Below are 23,856 nucleotides of genomic sequence, written 5' to 3'. Positions count from 1 at the left end.
AGCTTGACAAATGATCATCGACAAGGTACTTGTCAAAGGTCAAAGATTTATGGTATGTTCAATTTGTGGTTTATGAAAACAAAAATTAAGACTTGAAAACTGGATGTTTGATCTTTGTCTATTCTGATTTACAGGACTCGTACATAGAAACGATTCCTGAAGAAAGTATGTCAAGAAAATCAAATCCTGGCACCGAAATTAAAGCAGCACTGTTCTAAATAAATACAAGTATGCAACACCTTTTTTGAATAACATTTCTGTAATTACAAATATGTATTTTAAATTGATTCTCAATAAACACTCCTGTTTAAGAGAACAAAATATACAGGGATGAGTTGTACTAGGACAAATATTTGAATATTTTAACACTGTACAGTGCCATCCAAAAACCTATTGGACACCAAAAGTCAAAAGATCAACCACAGATAGAATCTTAATGTAAAACTTATTACTGTGTCATGTTTAAATACATTTCATGTAAATTTAATTTAATCAATCTCTTCATTACAAATGTTGTATTTGGCCTTCAACTTTTTAACATGTTTAATGTTCTAATTCATATAAGTATTTATAATCTATGTAAATACAGCATCTGTGTCCACAAATGTTGTCAACCATGTAGATTCATTACAATTATCATTTATCTGTAAACATTAATTGTATTTCCTGCTAAGTTGTTATAATCAAAAGAATAACAGCATCAATGGGCAGATTGATAATCAAGTCAGAGTTGCCTCCCTTTGTCCATGTTACATTGAAAAGGTAACTCGACGGATTTGATTTCTTCCAGAGTTTAAATACCTAAATACCTTTTAAATGATAATACAAACTGGTTGATCCGTGGTTGATTTCTTTTGTTAGATCTATGGGTTTAGTAACTGTTGATGTCTTGCAACTTAATGAACTTTTTAGAAACCAACAAATACATGACAGATCAATATTACCAATCCTGTTTGTTTATGTAGGTATATGTTAAGTCTACATATAGAAATAAGTTGCGCAGATTGCACTACTGCCCTCTAAACTTTCAGACTTCCTCAATTACATATAGTAACAGTTTGTTAATAAGATTTTTCCTTTTGTTGGAAAGGATCAGCAGAGTAATATATATTATAACAGTAACGTGTTGCAATATGATCATAAGGTTATTTATCTCGACGTCAACATTCAATTCAAAACAACAGACCATAAAATAAATTTTCTGTTTTTGTTATATGTTAAATATGATAAAGAAATCAAATACTGAAATTACTTATTTGAAAAAGTTTATGGTAAATCTGTTGCGGAATTCCTTTAATAGGACAAAAAATATTTTCCTTCCAAATCTTAGAAAACAACAATTTATATAATTTCAATGAATTTGATATTAATTTAAATCAACATTTTGACATTCTTTCAGTTATTTAGAAAGTTATTTTAAAATCTGATTTGTTTCTTTTTTTAAACAAGCTCCTTGTTGAGATGAAGGTATATATTTGGTCAATCAGTTGTAACACCAAAAATTGATGATGCCAGATATCTATAAAGTATTGGTAACATCTTAACATTTTTTTCCATCAAAGCTGATTACAATTTTTACTGGTCAGCTGGCAAAAATAATTTTAAAATCCATTTTGATGTATGCTTAACATCATATCATCAAACAATATGTTTTCAAATCAAATTATATGATGTTATAGGTCCTGATATAACATGAATAAAGTTTTTTCAACCTATTACAAATTATGTACAGTATTTGTGATGGGCCATTTGAGTTCAAGCTGTTAAAGTTCAATAGGGTTTTCATAATCACTTCTAGATAAAGATATTAAATACAACTGCAAACTTTAAAAAAATCTTTGTCTGCAAATATTTATAACCATTTAATTTTCATTTATCACTTCTTAAAAAGTATTACGAAGCCTTTTCATAAAAGAACTATTATCCGCCCTTGATACATAAGACATTTAGTCCAATTTGATAATGCTAACTTCATATTTGCTGTGACAGACATTTAACTGCTTTTTGATAATTTAAAGCTTTGAGATTATGACCAGTTTCATTTCTAAAAATAGAACTCTGCCCTAGAAATTAGACCAAAGCACAATCTTTTAAACAGTATATCAGTGTCTAAATCCAGTTAATACAAGACAAGATCTCATTCTTTATCCTACAAATTTTTCAAAGGCAGAGCGTGTTATTTTGACTTCATATAAAATAATTGGAAGTCCTTTTTGTAAAATGTGTATTGCATTTGAATATTTCACTTTGAGCAATAGTGCATATTGCTCAAGACAGTATGTTGCATGTGGTTATTTGTGTTGTGCGGTTGCTGTCAAATTGATGCATACCCTGCATCCTTCTTCAAACACAAAATGTATGTGATTTTCATCATATTATTTTTAACTGATAAAAAAACATTATACATATAAAAAGAGTAAGATCTATTGATAGATTAAGACATTTCATCAGAAACTTTCAATTTTCCAAATAATTAAAATGACGAAGAAAAATCTGTACAATATATGTTATCCTTAATCTACATCAAAAACACTTAATATATCTATCCTTATAAAATAAATGTGAACAAGCTATCTAAATATGATTGCACAACTAGCTTACTTTCACTTCAAACAATGACTTGACAACTCTATTTCCATTTAATCCAATCCTTTCAATAATTACAAGCGATTATAAAGGCACCATATCATCATGTTTAATTTACTTTGTTTTCTAATCAATTTATTGCTCACAAGCATATCTATACCTGTAAATGTAATCTCGACTTACTTAATATCAATAAATATCATATTATAATAACATATTTACATAAATATTCACCTCATTCTATGTAATCATCGAATGAGAATTATTTATCAACAAAACGCTAATCAATCAAAGAAATAGCTAACAATGACTGATCAATAAAAATCTTCACCTGTGTGGTACCTTACAATATCTACAAAACAGTTAAGTAACGATTAACTTTACATTAGTAAATAATAGCTTCCTATCTAATTGTAAAGCTCTTAGTATGTTATTTTTTCTCAATAGCCCTATAGGCCATTTATCCAGTCCATTACTACTCTAACATTTCACCAATACTCACAATGCAGACACTTTGTGTGTCATTATCGTGTTGTTAAACTCCAATAGCTTACAAATCACCTAGGACAAACAAAATCTAATGAATAACTGAGCCCTTAATATGACAAACTAGGAATTTGAAATCAATAACCTTTTGTTATCACAGCCCATCTAATGAATATTCATGAAGTTCCCCTTCTACATTGACCTTTCAACTTTGTTGTCTGCTCAAGAATCATTGTTTCCCTCCTCAATATTTACCTGGGATTTTTAAAATGAACCAAGTTACACGACTTTTACAGGTAGAGAGAGATAATTCACCTGTGTTCTCTACCTATAATAGATTTAGAGCGTAAAAAAGCCACACATGGGACGGTCGTCTTATTATTAAATAAACAATATTTAACTACTCTACAGTAACAAGAAGTCATCTGATCTATGTAATCTACACAGGTAACAATTCTATAGATTATTTTATTACCAATTTTAACAGGTTTATTCCAAACAAACTTCAAAAGATTTGTATCAAATTGTTACTAGAAAAAGACATTTAAATGAAATCCAATGTCATTTACTTAGGGAACAAAGGAGTTTGAAATATGTCAAGTTTTACGTAAAGTAAATAAATTTTGTCACTTTTTTATTTGAATTTTTGAAGAGGAGTAAATAAAGTCATTAATCACAAGGGCAATCACTTCATCCTTTCAAAAAACATCTTCTAAACTCTTGAGGTCATCAAAAATATTTCAATGATTAGATGAAGAAAGGACTTGTATTTCCTTTAAAGCTGACCACCAATAATTAATTTAAACAGTTCCCTCATGAAAATTATGGTTAAACAAATTTTTAAATTTTACATTTTTTATTACAATGTACTTGATTAGCAATTTTCAAAACTTCTTTGACACTTTTCATGATAATTTCAACAGAAGCAAAACTTATGCCCTTTACGACTTGCTAGAGGGGGTCAAACGACCTGTTATAAACCAGACACACTCTGACCTTCACTTTGTTGGTAAAACATGTTCTACTAAATGTTTTTTTGGTGTAAATAATAAATAAATGATTATACTTTACTACTACAAGACTTGTTAGTCAAGCTGATATGTCACAACATAATTTTACAACAGTTGTTGGTCATAAAATATCATGCATCAGTGATTCTGTACATTCTTTATCTGTCAAATTGAGACATATCAAAAATGAATACAAAATAATAAAACAAATTATAACACCTTCCCCCTTTTCCTTTTTCAACTGTCAGATTGAGAGGTATCAAAAATGAATACAAAATTAACTTAACGATTATAACCCTCCCCCTTTTCCTTTTTTTTCCCCAAATTGTAGATGAACCCTTTTGATTCATTTTAATTTTATTCATGTACATGTATATTTGAGTGGGTAGTTGGAACATGAAATAGCCTGGAGAGATTTGTATCATAAGAGTAAATAAATAAATTATCAATAATAATGATGAAAATATGTTTTATGATTCTACCAACAATTTGTCAAAAGGATCTGATAAAAAAAATAATCTAAAATTTTTGCTTTTATTTTTTTTAACTTTAAAATTGTTTTGTTCATTTGCTACAAATCAATTGATATCTTTTACACTGATGTTTATCTAATTTTAATTCCATACTGAGAATATCAACAGACTTATTTATAAATGACTTAAGTCTGGCAAAAGATTACAGAGTAATATGTTCCCTACTTAAAAACATGTAAACAACTTCCTTTACCTTTACAATTCACATCACTAGCTTCCACTCAGTATCTTATACATGAAACTTAATACAATGTAGCAAAATAAAAACATCTCAGGAGCTCATATACATAAGTAAACTTATTATCAAACAGTCACTCAAGATTTATGAATCAGTGAATGGGCAGCTCATACACCACAAACTCAACAGCTTATATGCAAGTAACTTATACACCACAAACTCAATAGCTCATATGCATGCAACTCATGCACCACTAACTCAACAGCTCATATGCAAACAACTCATACACCACAAACTCAACAGCTCATATACAAGCAACTTATACACCACAAACTCAATAGCTCATATGCAAACAACTCATACACCACAAACTCAACAGCTCATATGCAAACAATTCATATACCACAAACTCAACAGCTCATATGCAAACAATTCATATACCACAAACTCAACAGCTCATATGCAAACAACTCATACACCACAAACTCAACAGCTCATATGCAAACAACTCATACATCACAAACTCAACAGCTCATATGCAAACTCATACACCACAAATTCGACAGCTTATATGCAAACAACTCATACACCACAAACTCAACAGCTTATATGCAAGCAACTTATACAACACAAACTCAACAGCTCATATGCAAACAACTCATGCACCACAAACTCTATAGCTCATATGGTAGCAACTCATACACCACAAACTCTATAGCTCATATGGAAATAACTCATACACCACACTCAGCAGCTTATATGCTAGCAACTCATACATCACAAACTCAATAGATTAGACAGCTCAGAAGGTTCTCAAAATTGGTTTGGCTGCTTCATTGTCTTTTCCTTTGTATTTATTTACATTAAGCATATTTTAAGTTACAATACCTTATAACTGTCATTTCGTTATGCACTAAATAGGTACACGAAGAAACATGTAAACTAATTTGGTTTATGTTTTAGAAATTTAAATGATATGTGACATCAATTTCAGTATACGTCATCGAAAATTTTCTTACGCAGAAAAATCTCACATATTGTGTAATCAACAAACTCTAATGTCAAATAAAAGCAGGTACATACAAAAGATATCACAGTTTTACATGTAATGATGAGTTTAACATACATATTGATACATACATGTACAGTGCTTTAAATATTAGATAACACAAAATAATTGGTATCAACAACAAAATGAACCAATCTAACAATAACATACATCAAAGAAAGTAACAAACACACAGACAAAAAGATGGTGCAGTAACAATTGTTTATTTATTTGCATCCTCTTTCTTTAGTCTTTAGTTGTGTCATTGGCAATCATGCCACATCTTCTTATTTTTTGTAAAGTTAAAGATAAACATATAAATTAGACAGTCTGATTTTGCAACAGACACATTATTTTGAGAGGTTAACTCCAGTTTTACTAAAGAATCAAAGTTTTAACAGTAATGTGCAATCAATACAATAACTATTTTCCTTCTCATAACACACTTAACATATTGAGGTAAAAGTACAAGTATTTGTTCATACATGCTAATTTTCTATTGGACACTATCTAAATTTTCATACCATCAAATTCATTGCTTCAAGTTATTACCAAATATTTGAAAAAATTGAAATAGTGATTTGTAATTGATACAGTAAATCAATATTTTATAATTGCAAAGTATCCTGTACTGATGCAATTTTAGTTGCCGTTTTGATGCAAAATTTGTCAAATAAATCCCCACCAATTAAATAATAAACAGTTACGTTAAAGTTATATTAACAATTGATGACTGGAACATTATCTCCTAATTTACAAAGTATTAACATTCTTAAAAGTTAAAAGTACTGATATGTAACAAAAATAAACAGTTTTATTTACACCAAACACGGGGCCATATAAATATCTTAGATAATTGTACTACTATTTAAACACTGTAAATCTGTTATATTTAACCCATGTTATCATTTCTATTAGCCAAACAGACTGAAAAATCACTTAATTTGGCAGGAGAATCTATGTAGTGTTGACCATACAATATACGCTCAACTGACAGTCAATAGGTCATAATAGTGACCGCTAGGTTGACCTTTAAATACCTGTCTCACAGGTGAACATGCTAAATATCCAATAAATACAAAGAAAGAGTTTTGACATTGTGGAATTTATTAAGTACAGCTTACAATATTTTTGAAGAGTCAGTAAAGATTTGTAAAATACATTTGTTTGAGTCTGTTGTCATTTCAAACTGATAGATAAAAACACAGCTAAATATGCCATTAATTACAAGTGTAATCATTGAAACAAATTAATTATTATCTTTCCATGATGTCAAGAACTCATACATCAACTACATTACATGACAACCTATAAGAACATGTAATGTTAATATTTCTGATATCTTAGTTTGAACATAAATACTAGCATCTCTATCACAGACTTCAATATATTGGATGCATTTTTATCAATGTGTTGAAAAAATATCATCTTTCAAACAAATTTCAAGACAAAACCTACAACAGACAGGAAAGAAATCTACCAAATTCACACATCTATATCTCCGTAACTTTGTTTATATCTTTCTTTGTTTCAACATATATATTTTTTTTCTTGTAGACAAGATTTATGTATACATAATTTTCAGATTATCATCTGTATCTCAGATACCAGACAATTAATACATAATTCTACATTCCATTATCCATTTTTTTAATTTGATCTAAATACGCTTAGAGTTTTCAATTACAAAACATTAAGTGTTGAACAGTTAACAAGATTGCAAAATTTACTGCAATAAAAAGTTTCAGAATACCTTTTCAATTACTTATACTAAGGTACATGAATTATCTGGCTAAGTAAGAAATATTAAATATAGGTAAAGTGAAATTGACTCCACAACAACACCCAAGTCTGGCGCAGAGCCAACTCATAAATCAGTCTTTAAGAAATGCACCCCTGCACTAAACTAACTCCTGCAAGTAAATTCTCTGTTTTACTTATCTGTTTTCTTTGTTATTTTGTTTTTAGATCACGGTGTGAAGTGAATTTCCTGTATATAAGTTGCATATAAAAAAGTGTGCAAAACTCTTCAAATAAACATGTTTACAAACGATTTGCAAAGCATTTCATTGTTTTTATTCAATTTTGTGTGTGCTTAATTTTTTTTAACAACTACATGTATGATTGATTGAAGGCTGCTTATTGTTCTGTAGAAAAAATGACATGCAGATTTATAGCCAGCTTTGTTCTAAGATCGAAACACTGAGTAGAAATTCCAGCCACTAACGAACAAGACAACATTCAGTAGTATTCTGACTCAAAACAGACAAATATGACTTCTCTTTTTCTCTCCTAAATGTTGCTTGATTAGCAAATATCAATTTTTAAATTTGGTTCAACCCAAAACTTTCAAGATAGGTGGCAATGAGACCACCAATGTTGTTACTACAAATACATGCCACAGATAATCCAATAAGAAATCAATGTACAATGATAGTTGATTACTTACAATATGAAATCAAACTACTAAATATAAACATCTGAGTTACAGAAAATACATATGTATATTACATAGTCAATTCAAGGTTAAAACATCTTCATAGGTCAATTGTACCTAGTTGACATTAATTAGTAGTTTTCACATGTTAAGTTTACATACAAAATATGTTTAACGTCAGAAACATAAAATTGATCTGTACAACCTTTGAACCAGGAAGTAAAAAGTGTGGCTCACCAAGCTTTTCTTACAACTAAGCAAAAAAAAAAATCATATCAAGAGCTGTAACATTTTACTTGTTTTCAGAAAGAAAAAAATTTAAAAATGATGTTTTCTCCAAGTTGTTACGTAATACAATGTGCTCTCATTGCGGCCAAGATGGTTTAACTGGTTTATAATGTAATTCCATAATAGATTTTCATTTTTTTTTAATATTGCCAAAAGAAGAAAATATCAGTCAAGAAATTTTATATCATACAAATATCATTGGTTACTCTCCCCAGTATCTATATGACTATATTTTAAAACAATTTTTAATATTTAACAAGTCAGAATTGGTTGACTGCTACCAGTTTGGAACCACTGTCACGGAACAGAAGTTCCTTCATAATATAATTTCCAAATGGAACAAATATTCTGGAATATTATTTCCACAGGAATAAATATTACAGTAGATGTTCCTAACGGAATAAATAGTATAGAATATTTGTTCCATCAGGTACAGGTATTATGACATTGTTTATAACAAAGTTTCCACTGGAACTTCTGTTAGGTGGAACAAATATACGTTGACACCACACATGTACAAAATGTACATTCACATTTGATTCAAAAAATAATTCAGACAAAACATTTATTTTAAAAATTATGCAACTTCAGAGAGGAATGAGAAAAAAAAAGTTCAGATAATTTTTAACATGGACAAAGCTTGGTGAGAGATGAACATTGTTACCATAAGATTAAATATTCTCAAATAAAGGCAATTCAATTTCAAACATGAAATTCATTTCATGTCAATAAATAAATATCTAAGGTTACAAATAACAATGTATATTGTGTTCCTTAAAAAGTAAATAAGGATAAGACTGTTACTATATCCTTGTAAATAATGATATATGCATATAATAAAGTAAATCTAAATTCCAACTCATCTTGGTCCACAAAACTAAGAAAATTCGCAAATTATTCACTAAAAATCAAGATACTTAAAGTAACCTGTCACATGAAAAATTAAAAATGAACATTATCTCAAATACAAATTTAACATGTACATATAAAACTATTCTACTTCTTTGTCTGGTCTTTGCTGTACATGCTATTCATCAGTGCTTCAATCATACAAATGATTACTGGAAAACCTGTTCAAATCTAATTATATTTATGTCCTGAAAATCTTTAAAAAAAAAAAAAGAAGCAATGATTTTAACATATGATGAGATAGTTAATTTGTCATTGTGATGGTTTATGTTGGGGCATTTGAACTTCAGTGTTTTTCTTGCTGGTGTTTGCCATAAATACTTCTCAGAAATTAATCCTCTTTGATCAGTTGATGGAAGATATAATCAAAATACCTAAAACCTGAAGTTAATTCTAGAGATTTCTTGATTTAAAAAGATAGTAAGCAGAGAAATTCAAAAGCTACGCAAAACCTGTCCATTTTTAACTCAGTTGCACAAATAATCTACATCAGTTTGAAAAAGAGTAGATTACCTCCCTTGCACCACTTTCTGTATCTCTACAGGTTAACATGATTACAGGTGAGAGAATCAATATTTATCCAATTTATCACTTACTGAGACTATTAGCTTTGTTTATTTAAACAGGGTGTATTATCATGTATCTTCTTTAAATGGTTATCTATCATTGCCTTTATAATCGGAATTTGTACAACATGAAAATGATGAAACGCACAAAAAAACTACAGTCACAGCTGATAACTTTCTTCATATTGAAATGATCTTTTAATTTTTGAACTTATACACATATTATAACCACTTATATTAGCAAACACATTAATTCAATCATTTATTGATTAAATGTAAAACATCAAGCTTGGATATGATTGTGGCCATCATATAAAAAAAATCTGCTACAAATATATCCATCTTTGCTCGCCAAGGGTTAAGATACTGTCCACTTGAGCTTGAGTGGAGTGACTGGATGTTATCATAATTTGCTAGCAAAATTTCAGTACCAAAAGCATCATAGACTGACGCCTACATGTACTACCCTCTCTCTTTTTGGGGATAATACAAAGCCTTGTCTTAGGGATTTCCGCAACAGCCTATCCCAAAAAAACGTTGCAAAAAATATGAACTACCTTAGAAGATTGTTTACTCCTTGATGTCTATATTTACGTACTGTATTGCTACTTTTATTTACACAAATTTTGATTTTTATAAGCATCTTTGTTATTATTCCCCATTTTAAAATCAAGTAATCTAAAAAAATGTATGTACAGTATAGATGTAGTTCCCAAATGATCAGGAGAGTATTAAAAACCTATTTAAATCTGGTAAATAAAAAAAAGTGTCAAGTACTTCAATCTCTATAAAAATGCCATTGTGGTCATTATAGATATACAAATTGAGACCTAAAAATCAATACAAGTAGATAGAAAGTAGTATCCCATTAAAAAGGTCTTATATCAACACCAGTAATTTAATCAGTTAATCCAAAGATATGCTCATTCAGAAGACATGATTACAACTAGTTCCCTGGGGCATTATTTTGTTTGACTTTACTGTTGTCACCACTAACACCTTACTCATCGTAAATAGACCACTTTATGACATAAACTATCTGTGTACAGGTAAACTGGACAAATATAGACATTTGTACATGTCCAGATCAAAAAAGAAAACAAACAAATTATATCGTAAATATAGTATCTACTACCTGGCATTTGCTGGACCCTAATTTTTGTTAAAAAAATTACCTCAAAAGAAATTTATAACTAAATTTTTGCTTATTTGTTTGAGGGTGGTTAATTGTAAACAAAATTTTCAAGACACAAACTAGAATATCACTGTAATGTAATTAACACCACAAGACAAACTGCTAAAGTTTAATCACCCAAATCATGTCAAGTATAATGCTAAAGCAAGAATTAAATAGATAAATTTATAAGATTAAAAAAAATGCAACTACATGTACATGATATCTGCATATAAAGTATTGACTTGAATTTCAGATAAATGCATTAATTCTGACAAATCTTATTATTCATATAAAAATATTCCATATTAATACATCTTATATTATTCCAAGTATGATTAACTAACTTTCATTTTATTCATAAACTACTTGCGCAACACCGACAACGTGCTTGTGTTTACGTCTAGCACATGCTGTTCTAAAAATAGATCTGTTATTGATATGTTTTTTTTTTTTGTCTTTTAAAATTCTATCTTCTTCTAATCACGTAAATGCAAACAATTACATGATTTGTTATTTATATCATTCACACAGCAGTGCAAACTGAGACTCAACTGATAGGCAATTTAAATAATCAGCTCTCGCAACAAAAACACCGGTAATCTTATCAAAAAAGCACGCGAACAGACAATATACATACCCCTTTCCTAACGTCATATTTCTTCACGGATAGAATCTCTCCTTTATATTCACATTGACAATATTCTTGATGAGTCGTAAATAGTTGTATAATGCTGCACAAAACTCCTCTTTAAAGTTTATTTAACGATATCACTAACTTGTTAGCTTGACAAAGTATCTTATTCACTTCAACACACAATGGGGTTCTCCATGATGAATATTCATACGCACCGGCCCGGATCGAGGATGCGTACAAACTTTTGTAATGCGTGGTATGTCTAACTACGTAAAGGTTTACAAGACAACGCAAATCAGTATTGATGTTTGACGTATTACAATATATTTGAATGGGCGGGATAATTTCATAGGTAAAAATATTTTTGAACTGTTTAACAGGACATTTAATATGCAATAAATAAACAATTTAATAATGTTTTCTGTAATTAATTATCTGTAAATAGGCTCCTGATTTTACAAAATAAATTTAGACATTAATCTTTTGTACCGTTACAGAACTAATTTTACCAATTAAATGTCATTTCCCAGAGACATTAGATATTTTATGTTTGTTTTTTTTTTGTTTTTTTTTTTTGCATCTTTTACATTATTTTATATTTGAACCACTTCAGCGTACATTTTTAAATACCAATAGTTAGACCAAATACACGCGGTAGACGTTGGCAGCTAGAGGTATAGTAACTTTACAAATCCTTGCTTCAGTGATTCGCAACAGATTTTTCTCTGTGTACAGCCAGCGTAAAACCATTTAATTTTAATATTGTTTTATTGTCATAGTCGAGGTAAGCATCGGTCGGGCGTCTTTGGCCTTTGCGGTTCTAATCGCCAACCGCTAAGATATGAAAAACCACTTACAAGACCCTCAAACCAGGTGAGCTAAAACTGTTTGCTATTTATATAAACATCAGTGTATAAACGAGCATGATGAGTATCATCAAAATATCAACAGTGGCTAAGTTGCGTGTTAAAAGGTATCAAGAAAGATATTGTCATCTTTACAAAGAATTAAAATACCACTACACGGCCATAAAAGATAACAGGTGATCATGTACAGGTTGACAACAGGTAACCAAAGGTGACAACCGTTTACATGTAGATAAAGTCATCAGTGATCATTAAGAGAATAGTTGACGTTTTTATAACGTTACTGGGGTCGTCTGAGCCCATGGATAAAACGACCGCAAGTAATCAACCTTGACTGCATGTAACTTATCCGAGCCTTTCTACTGAGAGTAACACACTGATGTAATCCTAAACTAACGGCAGTGGCGGATCTAGCCATTTTAAAAAGGGGGGGGGGGGTTCCAACTTTATGCTCCCATTCAAATGCATTGATCGTCCAAAAAAGGGGAGTTCCAACCCCCAGAGCCCCCCCCTCCCCCCCCCCCTGGATCCGCCGCTGAACGGTATGGCCATTAGGTGACCCTATATTTTTATTTTAATGCACGTATTAAAGGCGTTGTATAATGTATATAAATGACATGCAGTGAAATTTCAGCTGAAGATGATTTTGTTTGGCTACTGAGTGCAATATGCATACATGCAATCGAAATGGGGACGTCAAATCATGGAAAGTGCCATGATCTCTGCAACATAACAGTAACACCAAAATTTAAACCCGTCATCTCGGCTAACCTTTAATCTGTATTTATATTGTTTTCCAATCTTGAAGCTGCATGAACTTTTTGCCACTGGACATTAAACAGTCAGTCAATCGAACTATTTAATTTTGTGTCTGATTGGACGCAATTTGATGCAAACAGCAAATAGGATTTTCAAATAATAATAATGATAATTTCTTTAAACCCTCTTTTATACGAATGGCCGGAAACTTTTGACTTGCTATTTTTTTGGTATTAAGTATATGTAGATGCCGTGAAAACAAATGAAATCACGATATTTAGTGCAAATAGTTCTTCATGGGCTTGTCTTTCTGTAAAATGCATTCAAATTATTATTACCCAGTTCATTAAGGACAATGTTTTAAGTTCTGGTTGTTAAACATATTACAATATGACCCAATATATAACAAAATTATATTTAATCACAGTCTGGTTAACACACTGACCTTCTTTCACAGATACATATAAAAACTTCCCTATTCAGACAATGTAAGACAAATTATTATTTCATAATTTAAAACCCAAGTCTCTTTATTCAAAATGGACTAAATGTAAATAATGGTTATAGTTAAAATGGTTATATCTATTTACAAGATTTTATAAAAGAAATTGATATGTATTTAATGACTTTAAACCCGAAAGTAAGCATGTACTGATAAAAGAAAGTGCTTTCTGACAAAGGTAAATGAGCATGCAGGTCGAAGAAGCAATGCTAATGTTCATGGCTTACTGAGATGTACGGTATGCGTGAACGAGACAACAACCTAATCACACATAAAACACAATAAACGACGCAGATGACAATATAAGGTCTATAAGAGACAGGTGTCCACATATTCAAAGTAAAGCTCTGAATCGACATTACTACATCCAACAAGAAATTTCCACAAGCAACAAAACATGCTCTGGTGAGGCTCCTGGCTTGATAAAGACACATCAAAACTATAGTCGTGCTCATACCACTGTTTAAATCTATATCAGGGAAAGTTACCATTTTAAGAGATAGAAGTGCATAAGTCTTTTACAGAAAATCAACGTGTAAATCACATGAAAAAATCCTATTTTTCTCACTATGCATCAAGGTGTGCAAATTATCAGATTCAAACGTATACAACTTGTTTACTTCCGGTAGTCTATACTCAGCTGACCAAGAGAGCACCGAAAATATGTTTACTAAGAAAACCTTTGCCTTCACCTAGGTTCACACAGAAAACAAACAGTTAAATCTTTACAAACCATCAATACATTTTGTAAACAGGTGACAGGTAAATTATTCATCTTCATTATCCATCGATGCGGTCAAGTATCTTTTTAATTCACTTACCGAGGGGTGTCAATGACGTGTGGGATGTTAATCTTTAGGACTTTCTATCTAAATTGATACACGTAACGTGTTTGGACATCTATATCTTTTGTTGAGTAAACTGATTGGGTGTGAGTTCTGGCACTGTAATTCGTTATATAAAGCACTTATCAGTTCGTGATGCTAGAAATGTATCTCTGGTGAACCCCACTAAGCAAAGAAAAGGTTTCTCCCTTAACCTTTAAATTAAATGGAGTACTTCAAGTGTAAAAAGAGCTGATAAGGAACAATTGATGGTTGATTGACGACGGGCATTCAAATATTTTAGCAAAACGATACTTAAATCTTACGAAATTTTTCGCCCATAGTATTGCACGAATGTTTCAACTTTGGGTGTGGAATTCTGCATAACAAACACGTCTCCCGAATCACTTTTAGATCTTTGTTTTCGCTGAATAAAATTTTGCAAATTTTACCAACGGTTGTCACAGTCATAAAACCTTATTGGCAACAAAATTCTGTGTCATTGGGCTTTTCAAAGTTCCTACCCATTTATCAAAACCATACACTGTTTTATTAAAGTTTTCATTTTCATGTTTTGATACTTCCTTTTATAAAATAACGTGTATTTTAAGTTACTAAATTAAAATTTGACTCATATCGAGAAATATTTTGTGTTCTTCGCCACAATCTGTTTAAATGTTTGATTTGTTTAGCATGACAGATGTCCTCTAAAGAATCAGGCTGTTTTGCCTTTGTTCTGCTTGTACTGACAACCTAACAAAAGGTTAAAGTAGTTCATCTTTAAAACGAATCCATATTTTCATGCATTTAGTTGATTGATGCTGTAACCGGCACATTTTACTAGATATTATTTCACCGATTTGTTTTTTTTCTTAAAGCAACTGAAGATATTTTATCAAGAAATGAAAAAGAAATTTGATATGTAACGAAAGAAAGACACATATTCAGAAGCCAAGTTGATTTATGTATTATGTAGTTTTGCCCGTTGTTAAGATGCTATTATGTAATCTTGTGAAAATCTTTTAACACAGATGTTTGTTTAACATGTTTTTGAATCAACAATACTTTTCAAAGCTATTAATTTCTAACATACCTCAACAGCGAGCACAAATATAACAAGTCAATTGTTTAGGTGTTGCAAGACAATTATAGTGAGAAGGAGGCTTCTTTTTATTCTTTTCAGTGACTTTTTAAATACCAAAATCAAGTATATGGAATTAAATGAACGACAGGTATGATATAAAATGACAGTATCACTAATGTACACATTTTGGGCATTGAAAATATATGACATTACGTTAAGACATCATTAAAACACAGAAATACGATTCTGGCAGTTCCAGAAATGCATGCCTAGCTCGCACATATATCAGATTTATACAAACACGTATATGTTTAAGTCCTGCATATATTCATATAAAACGTAAATGACAAAAATACTGAACTCGGAGGAAAATTCAAAACGGAAAGTCACTTATCAAATGGCAAAATCAAAAGGCCAAACACATCAAACGAATTGATAACAAATGTCTTACTCCTGACTTTGAACAGGCATTTTCTTATGTAGAAAATGGTGATAAACCTGGTTTTATAGCTTGCTGAACCGCTCACATGTATGACAGTCGCATCAAATTCATTTTTTGGGCTTATGTTTCCCCCTTCAGAGTCTACTTCAAGGTTATGCACACTATTTCACTTACACATTAGTTAATTTGTATATCTATACTACTAGTAATTCATATATATTTAAAAAACGAACTGGAGATAAATATAATCGTGGAGATACTATATTATAGTATTTACAGGCACTATTTGCCGCTTTTTGTCAATCTATCAACTAACTAAGCATACTTTTCCATAAGACCTCGAAGAAATTATCTGGACTGAAGATCAGATGAATGACAAGATACGTGTTATACTCTTAGTCTGTGCATTGCTCACAACTTGCTGAGGTCATAAACACCATCTTATCATATGACCGCGGCGTTTCCATGTTGTTGCGATGTGATAAAAATACTTCGTAATACTACGGAGCCACCACCCTTATTTGTGTACACTATCTAATAAACAAAATTATTCACTCATTACATCAAATCAGTTTAACATGATATGCTCCATTAATTTAAATACCTTTGAAATTTTGACAAGGGCAATTGAGATAACTTATTGAGGATTTTAAGCAATAAATAATAAACCATCCTTTAGTGTTGAAATCACTTTATTCACTTATCTAGACTCTTAATTTGCATTTTGATCATTGTGTTTTTGTTATGATTTGCATCTCGTATAAAGCCATAATGAAAAGATCATGGTTAAATCTTTGCAGATATTTCTACAGGTGCGTGACCAGATGAAACATATTTGTAAACAATAACATGATAGTATTTAAGGATTGTTTTTGCAGGTTAGATGATGAATGTTTTAATAGACCTAATTCGATTATGAACAATAAAATAAAGTTGCTGTTACTGATGTCGAAATTAAATGCCTTGTCCACGAATCCAAATTAACAGGATGTGGTCAATATCCACATTGGTACATGTTCACCAACACGTTGTTACATTTTTGCCTTAGGCATTTAATAATATTCACATAAACAAATACTCAGACACGCTGTCAATAATCTTAACTTGGTACTTATGGAAAAAGTTTGACGTCTGGTGTTTTATATTTGAGAATTCTAGAAGTCTCAGTTTGTTTGCTTATACTGGCTTCACTATTTCAATTAAAGAACGAAAGTTAATGAAGTTGATGTGATGCAGATCATTTAATTGAGACATAACAATATTTTTAGTCCAGGAGAACTAAAGCTGATTGTGTTCGATATTTTCACAATTACAATGTTTTAACAATCTGTTTAATGGCAAAGCGTACCTCTTCCAATAAATAAAATTAAAGTTAGCATCTTGCACATTCTGATATTAAATTAACCTCTTGAGGAATGGCTTTTTTATCGACAAAGAAATGTACACTCCAACAGAGATCCTGCTAGCAAGCGTGTGTATCTCTTGATATCAAACACCCCATTACAGCCCCATTTGTTGATAAGCCAACAAGAGAAGTTATGTTTATAACAAACTTACAGCAGATAATTATCCGGAATCTATTTTGATACACTTGATAAATGAATATAACTGGCAACAATGTAGTTAAGTATGGTAGGTGAAAATGTATTGATGAAGTAATATCCCTAATAGATCAACATGATACCGGTATAAATGATTGACTGGTAATTATCTCAACTTCCTTCTTTTGATCTCCCGACACAGCAGTATCATTGCTGCACAATGCACATTCATGTAGGTACCACTTAAAGGATAACAATTTTAAAATATTAATTCAATGTTAACACTAGAACAGATAGGCTCTTGTATTATTTTTTATACCTTAAACGATTCTATGGTTAATCGTATGTATTGAAATTTCGACCAACGAATCAAGATAACAATGCCATCGGTGTCCTAAATTATAATATACCAGTTGGATGTACCTCCCGCATTATCCTTTTTTTGGCTGGTATGGGAAGCGAATTATTTTTTATTTGTTTCATTTTTATAACTTTACTCCAAATATGTTGACACGGCCGTGAAAACGTGGTATTTAAAAATTTGTAATGGAAAGAAATGGTTAAACATCAACTTTTAAAAACGACAATATACAGGTTATACGGTTACTGCCTTTATTGCATCACCATTTTTTCCTCTAAGTAAAATATAAGGATTCTAATGGGTTTAAGATATTAAATTGGAAAACTACTATTGTATCTTATTTATATATTGAAATGTCTCTACATAATCTGTTTTATTCTTAAACCACACATTTATCTGAATTATCTTAAATGCGTCCTGTATATCTCTTTTCACTATCAAACAGACATACCAGCTTCCCATCAAATAAAATCAAATACACGAGACACAAGTTTAATATCAAATAATATACAAGCAATTCATAAAAAAAAACTAAGACAACAATGATTGTGCTTATTTCTATTCATTTTGATGAAATTAACTGTAGCTTTTAATGATGAGTACAGCGTACTGTTTGCCAAGAGAGTATTCAACACTTTCTCAACTTAAATGATATCTTTTTACAAGAAATCTTGACGAACAAATGCAGAAGTATATGAACATCTTGAAAGGATACAACATTTCAACTTTTACAGGATATCAGTTATTCAAATTTCACTGTGAACAATAGGAGCTATCAAGAAATCAACACCACTTTTTCAACCAAAGGTTATAAGAGAGTTCACATTTTGCCTCGTAATAAAACACTCTAATATTAACAAAAAGATATAAGAATCATATATCACATATGGTGATGCTTGAGTTTAACATATTTGGTGTATTTGCTTGGTACGCTTTTTATAGCAGATACAAGTAGTCGACCTTCTTCAGAGAACAAGCAGTGCTCCTCTTATCACTTTCTTAATAATTTGCAGGAGTCGGACTTCATATGAAGCTCTATACAGCAGCTAGCTTACTTTATAAAATACAAGTTTTATGTTGGTTAAACACGTTGATCACGTCTTCCAAATTTATCTTGTAATTAACGGATACCACATAATGGGTGCCACAAGTGGTTAAAGATCTGCGTACTATACCAAATAAACTCATCATAGATATCAGGACTACTGGGCTTGTGATACCCTCGGGGAAATAAATCTCCACCAGCAGTGGCATCGACCCAGTGGTTGTAAATAAACTCATAGATATCAGGACTAAATTTAGTATATACGCCAGACGCGCGTTTCGTCCACAAAAGACTCATCAGTGACGCTCGAATCCAAAAAGGCCAAAAAAGGCCAAATGAAGTTTAAGAGCATTGAGGACCAAAATTTCTAAAAGTTTTGTCACCTACAGCTAAAGTAATCTATGCCTGAGGTAGAAAAGCCTTAGTATTTCAAAAAAATCAAAAATTTGTAAACAGTAAATTTATAAATATAATCACATCAATATACACATGTGTCTCCCAAGTTTTTGGTTAGTCTTTAGTTTTCTTTCTTTCTGTAAGTGTTTTGTGAACTGTTATTTTGTCTCTTCGTCGTTTTTCGGCTTGGTTCATGTCTGTTTTCCTCAACCTTTTATGTGTTTAACTTTGGTTTTATTAGATCTATCCTATATGCATCCTTATTATCAAATTTTAATAGTAAGCATACCGTGTATTTTAATTATACTTGGATGCATTTGTCAATTTCAATAAAAATTAGTCAGTATACACCAGACAGCTTTGACAGGTAAATTAAAAGAAAAGGAAAAACCTAAAGGAATAATTATTATGTTTTATGCATGTTGATTGTTAATCTCTGGTTTTCGATGATGAGTGACTTCAACACGATGTTTGTAAAATATATAAGCAGCCGTTTTGAGTAAGATTTGCTTCACCATAGGGTAAGTATCAGTTGCTATACATACATGAACTGTCATTAAATTATATAGCCATTTCGAGAAGCATAAATAAAAAAAAACACGAACAGAACTAACTAATCTAAGTGTACCTTATAGTGGACATGTTGGATCAACATCTGAGTACAAAATGTCTTGTCAAAAGAGACAATAATCAGCCAAAACCGCTATAGCAACTGAAGATACTTTAGCAAGTGTAGATGTTAGTACTTATTCAACACAACCCAGTAAAAGTTGTTTCTAATTAGGGTACACTTATATCTATGATATCATACATATAAAATCGTGTCAATTGAAATGCAAAAATGACAAGAGGAGAGGTTAGACATATGGTATGTTACACTCAAGAACAAATTTACAACATTCACTACAGACTTTTATCATCGTTTAACACTTCATTTGTGTCATCAGTACTTACTGTGGATTCATTTATTTTCGTGGATTCAGTAAAAAATTCATTTTCGTGGTTTTGCCAAAGTCTACATACAAGCTTATATAACACTTGTATATTGTTGAACATTTGAATTCGTGTTTTTTACCAACGAATTCAACGAAAATTGATTTCAACGAATAATAATGATTCCACAGTAATATTATTCAGACTTTTTCTTCTCTACAGACTATATTCAATTCCAAGATCAACTGAAAACGTGTTGCTTATTATTTAGTTTTTTATGTTGTGTCATGTGTACTATTGTTTGTCGTCTGTTTGTCTTTTTCATTTTTAGACATGGCGTTGTCAGTTTGTTTTCGATTTGTGAGTTTGACTGTCTTTCTGGTATCTTTCGTCCCCCTTCTATAAGGGAGGCACTTTGAACACCCATTGGAATACTATTTGTTGGAAAATATATGGTAATCCTCAAAGCTCTTAAAATCTTGTCAATGAAACGGTCAAGTCTTTTTGGCGTACATGTTGTTCAAATTTTTCTTGATATAGATTTCGTGGAGATAATATGTAAAATATAACTGGAAACTGCTGAAGTCAATTTACAAAATAACAATCTTCCTATTCTTGGCATTCAATCAAATTGCAGAAAAATCATGAATTTCCACTTGAAAGCTTCACTGCATTTAAATCAACTCTTACATATTCAGAAAATCAACTTTTCACAGTGATTACGACCTGTATGGAAACAATAATTTACATCCTCATAACCAATGTTTGCAAAATGAATTTTATTGAAATGCAACCATTTTTTGCATAAGAACCCGAATGGCTTTTTTTTTCTGTATACTGTTTCAATTAAATCTTTAGTTTACTTCTCTGATCATCTTGTAGGTGTCATTAATAATAAAAGTTATTGTACCACAGCTTAAAGTGTGAACATTCACCCTAAAGAATAGGTTTTCGAAATCAACCAAAAGAAATTGGTGCAGTATTCAAATTATTTTTTTTTAAATTTAAAAATCATGTTCAATATGTTAAAGAATTATAACAATAAGTAGAATAAGAATGGGAATTTGCAGATCTTTATGCTATAACCATGATAACTGTCAGAGAAAATAATACAACTTCATAAAGCCTAAGGAAAGTGCAATTATAAGAGACATTATTTGGTTCCTGAAATTTGCCCCCAAAAATGGTAAACTTGCTACATCATTTTTTCCCCTGTCTATTTCATTTATGTATGAATAGGACGAAAAGAGCTGTTTTTGTTTTAGTGGAGATATCATATAATATAACATTGGTGCTATAAAGATAACCTTCATGAATATATAAGGACTAAAGTCCAAGGTTGTGTTTTGATTTGTAGTTTAAACTTCATATTACCAAGTACAACCAGAAAAAGGTGAAATACCTTTACATATCAAAATAGTTAAAATCCATATTGAAAATTGAGTTTATGCAATCACTTCATGATTTATGACTTAGGTCTATTGGACAGCAGTATTCTAATGATGCCTTTATTTAGCAGATGAAGAAACTTGTGCTTATAAAGTTATTGTTTTATTATTTTGCTAGCAAGACTATCTTTCCCCTTTTAATCAAATGACTGATATAATGGACTTTGATTTTATTTTTAAATAGAGGAGGTAAATCATGATTATACAATTGGAAAATTTCAAAAGATTATATAAAAGTAGCTAGACACAGTTATAACAAACCATTACATAATTTAAGAAATTGATGCGCATTTAAAAGGTTAAATTATTTCAATCACAGATGAATTATAGTTGAGAAATCAATAATCAACACACACTGTTGTCAGCTTGTTGCTAAAGTGTAAGCATAGAATTAGGTTACTTATGAACACAGAGGACACCTTTAAGTCATGTTGATTCTTGCCAATTATAGGTAAATTTACCTGTATAATTTGTCAAAAGAGACCTGTCAATCATACAGATATCTGGCCGAGTAAAATCAGTACAAACTTTTTGTTATAGATAAGACATTGAAAAGTCATTTAACAAACAATTAACTAAATGACCTATTGTACACTTGAAATTAGTATTTAAACTTAATTCTTAAAAAATATATATGAACTTTTCTACTTGGAAGTCTTAAAATTTTATGCCGACGTCAATCATTTTTGTTCTTTATTGTAACTTGATATGGTTATTTGGTTATTGAATATGTAAGAAAACAATCATAGGATCAATCGTCTAGAAAGTGGCCTCAGGAAAATTGATAAATGTATTGAGTACATCTATAATCATATTATGAATTATTTAAACTGATAGAATAAAGTCACGATTATTTTTGGCAGCAAATGTTTATGTATATGGTCTTAAGATATCTTATTTCATCAGATTTACAGTGATTTTTTGCAATTAAAGTGTTTTGTTTTCAGATAAAAATTAAATATTTATCCTTAAAAAAGTCCAGTAAATGGTAGACACTGATAAGCTATAAATTGATAAAAAAGAAAGTTTCTAGCGTCAGTGAGAGTTTTCATGCACAAGATTGTACCATGTGTCTTTTTTTGTAGTCTGTCTTTGTATGGTTATTTTTTTTTTAGAGGAGTTATGTGTTGGTGAATTTTTGTGGTCTTGTATTTTCTAATATATTTGGTAGTTCTTGACATCTCTATTTGTGTAACATTAAGCTGCTATGTTTTGGTTTGACTTCTTTCATAAATAATAGGCTTTCTTTCATAACCTTGGAGTTCAGTAATTTTGTGATTTTACCTTTTTCCATACATATCAAATATTTGGCCTTTAAAACTTTTAATTTTGGATATTCTAGGTAAAGGATTAGAAATAACAACAACAATCACTGTCATATAACATAAAGGGAAATAACTCTTTAAATAAAAATCTAATAAAATTCATACATGATTTGATCAATATCAATATTTTTATAATAATTAAGGATAAAGAACAAAATACAGACACAGTGATCTGTCCAACATCTAATGCCATGCTTCAGTAAACATAAATCTATACTTAATTCAATGAGGTTTTTCAGTTAATGAAAATAGAAACTATAATCTAAGTGGGACAATACATTCATATTAATCATCTATAGGGCATCAATATAAAAATCAATAGCTTGTGATGCTACACTAAATGTGTTTATCTTAAGAATTTAAAAATACAAATACAATGTATTAGGTATACTTATTTTGGTTATTTAATAATATTTATTATCATCCTTTGATAAAAGAGTAGTTTATCATCTGGTAGCATGACAACAATTTAATGTTA

General features: G+C 30.5%; 1 protein-coding gene across 6 annotated transcripts in view; it reads right to left on the bottom strand.

The window, feature by feature from the left end:
• LOC143045290 (zinc finger MIZ domain-containing protein 1-like) overlaps positions 1–23,856 on the bottom strand; it is a 220,115-nt gene that overhangs the window by 27,258 nt on the left and 169,001 nt on the right. Inside the window, exon 1 of one of the 6 annotated variants that reach the window (XM_076217680.1) lies at positions 11,856–12,068. The exons of 2 other annotated variants lie outside the window; for them this stretch is intronic. The gene's annotated coding sequence lies outside the window, so the exon portion shown is untranslated. Of the gene's footprint in view, positions 1–2,601; positions 2,620–3,088; positions 3,209–11,855; positions 12,069–23,856 lie in introns of those variants that run through there. 3 more of the 6 variants (XM_076217677.1, XM_076217678.1, XM_076217679.1) reach the window with 3 other exon arrangements.

Source organism: Mytilus galloprovincialis, chromosome 9, assembly GCF_965363235.1.
Source record: "Mytilus galloprovincialis chromosome 9, xbMytGall1.hap1.1, whole genome shotgun sequence".
In the NCBI taxonomy this organism is placed as follows: Eukaryota; Metazoa; Mollusca; class Bivalvia; order Mytilida; family Mytilidae; genus Mytilus; species Mytilus galloprovincialis.
This window is presented reverse-complemented; position numbering and strand designations above follow the sequence as displayed.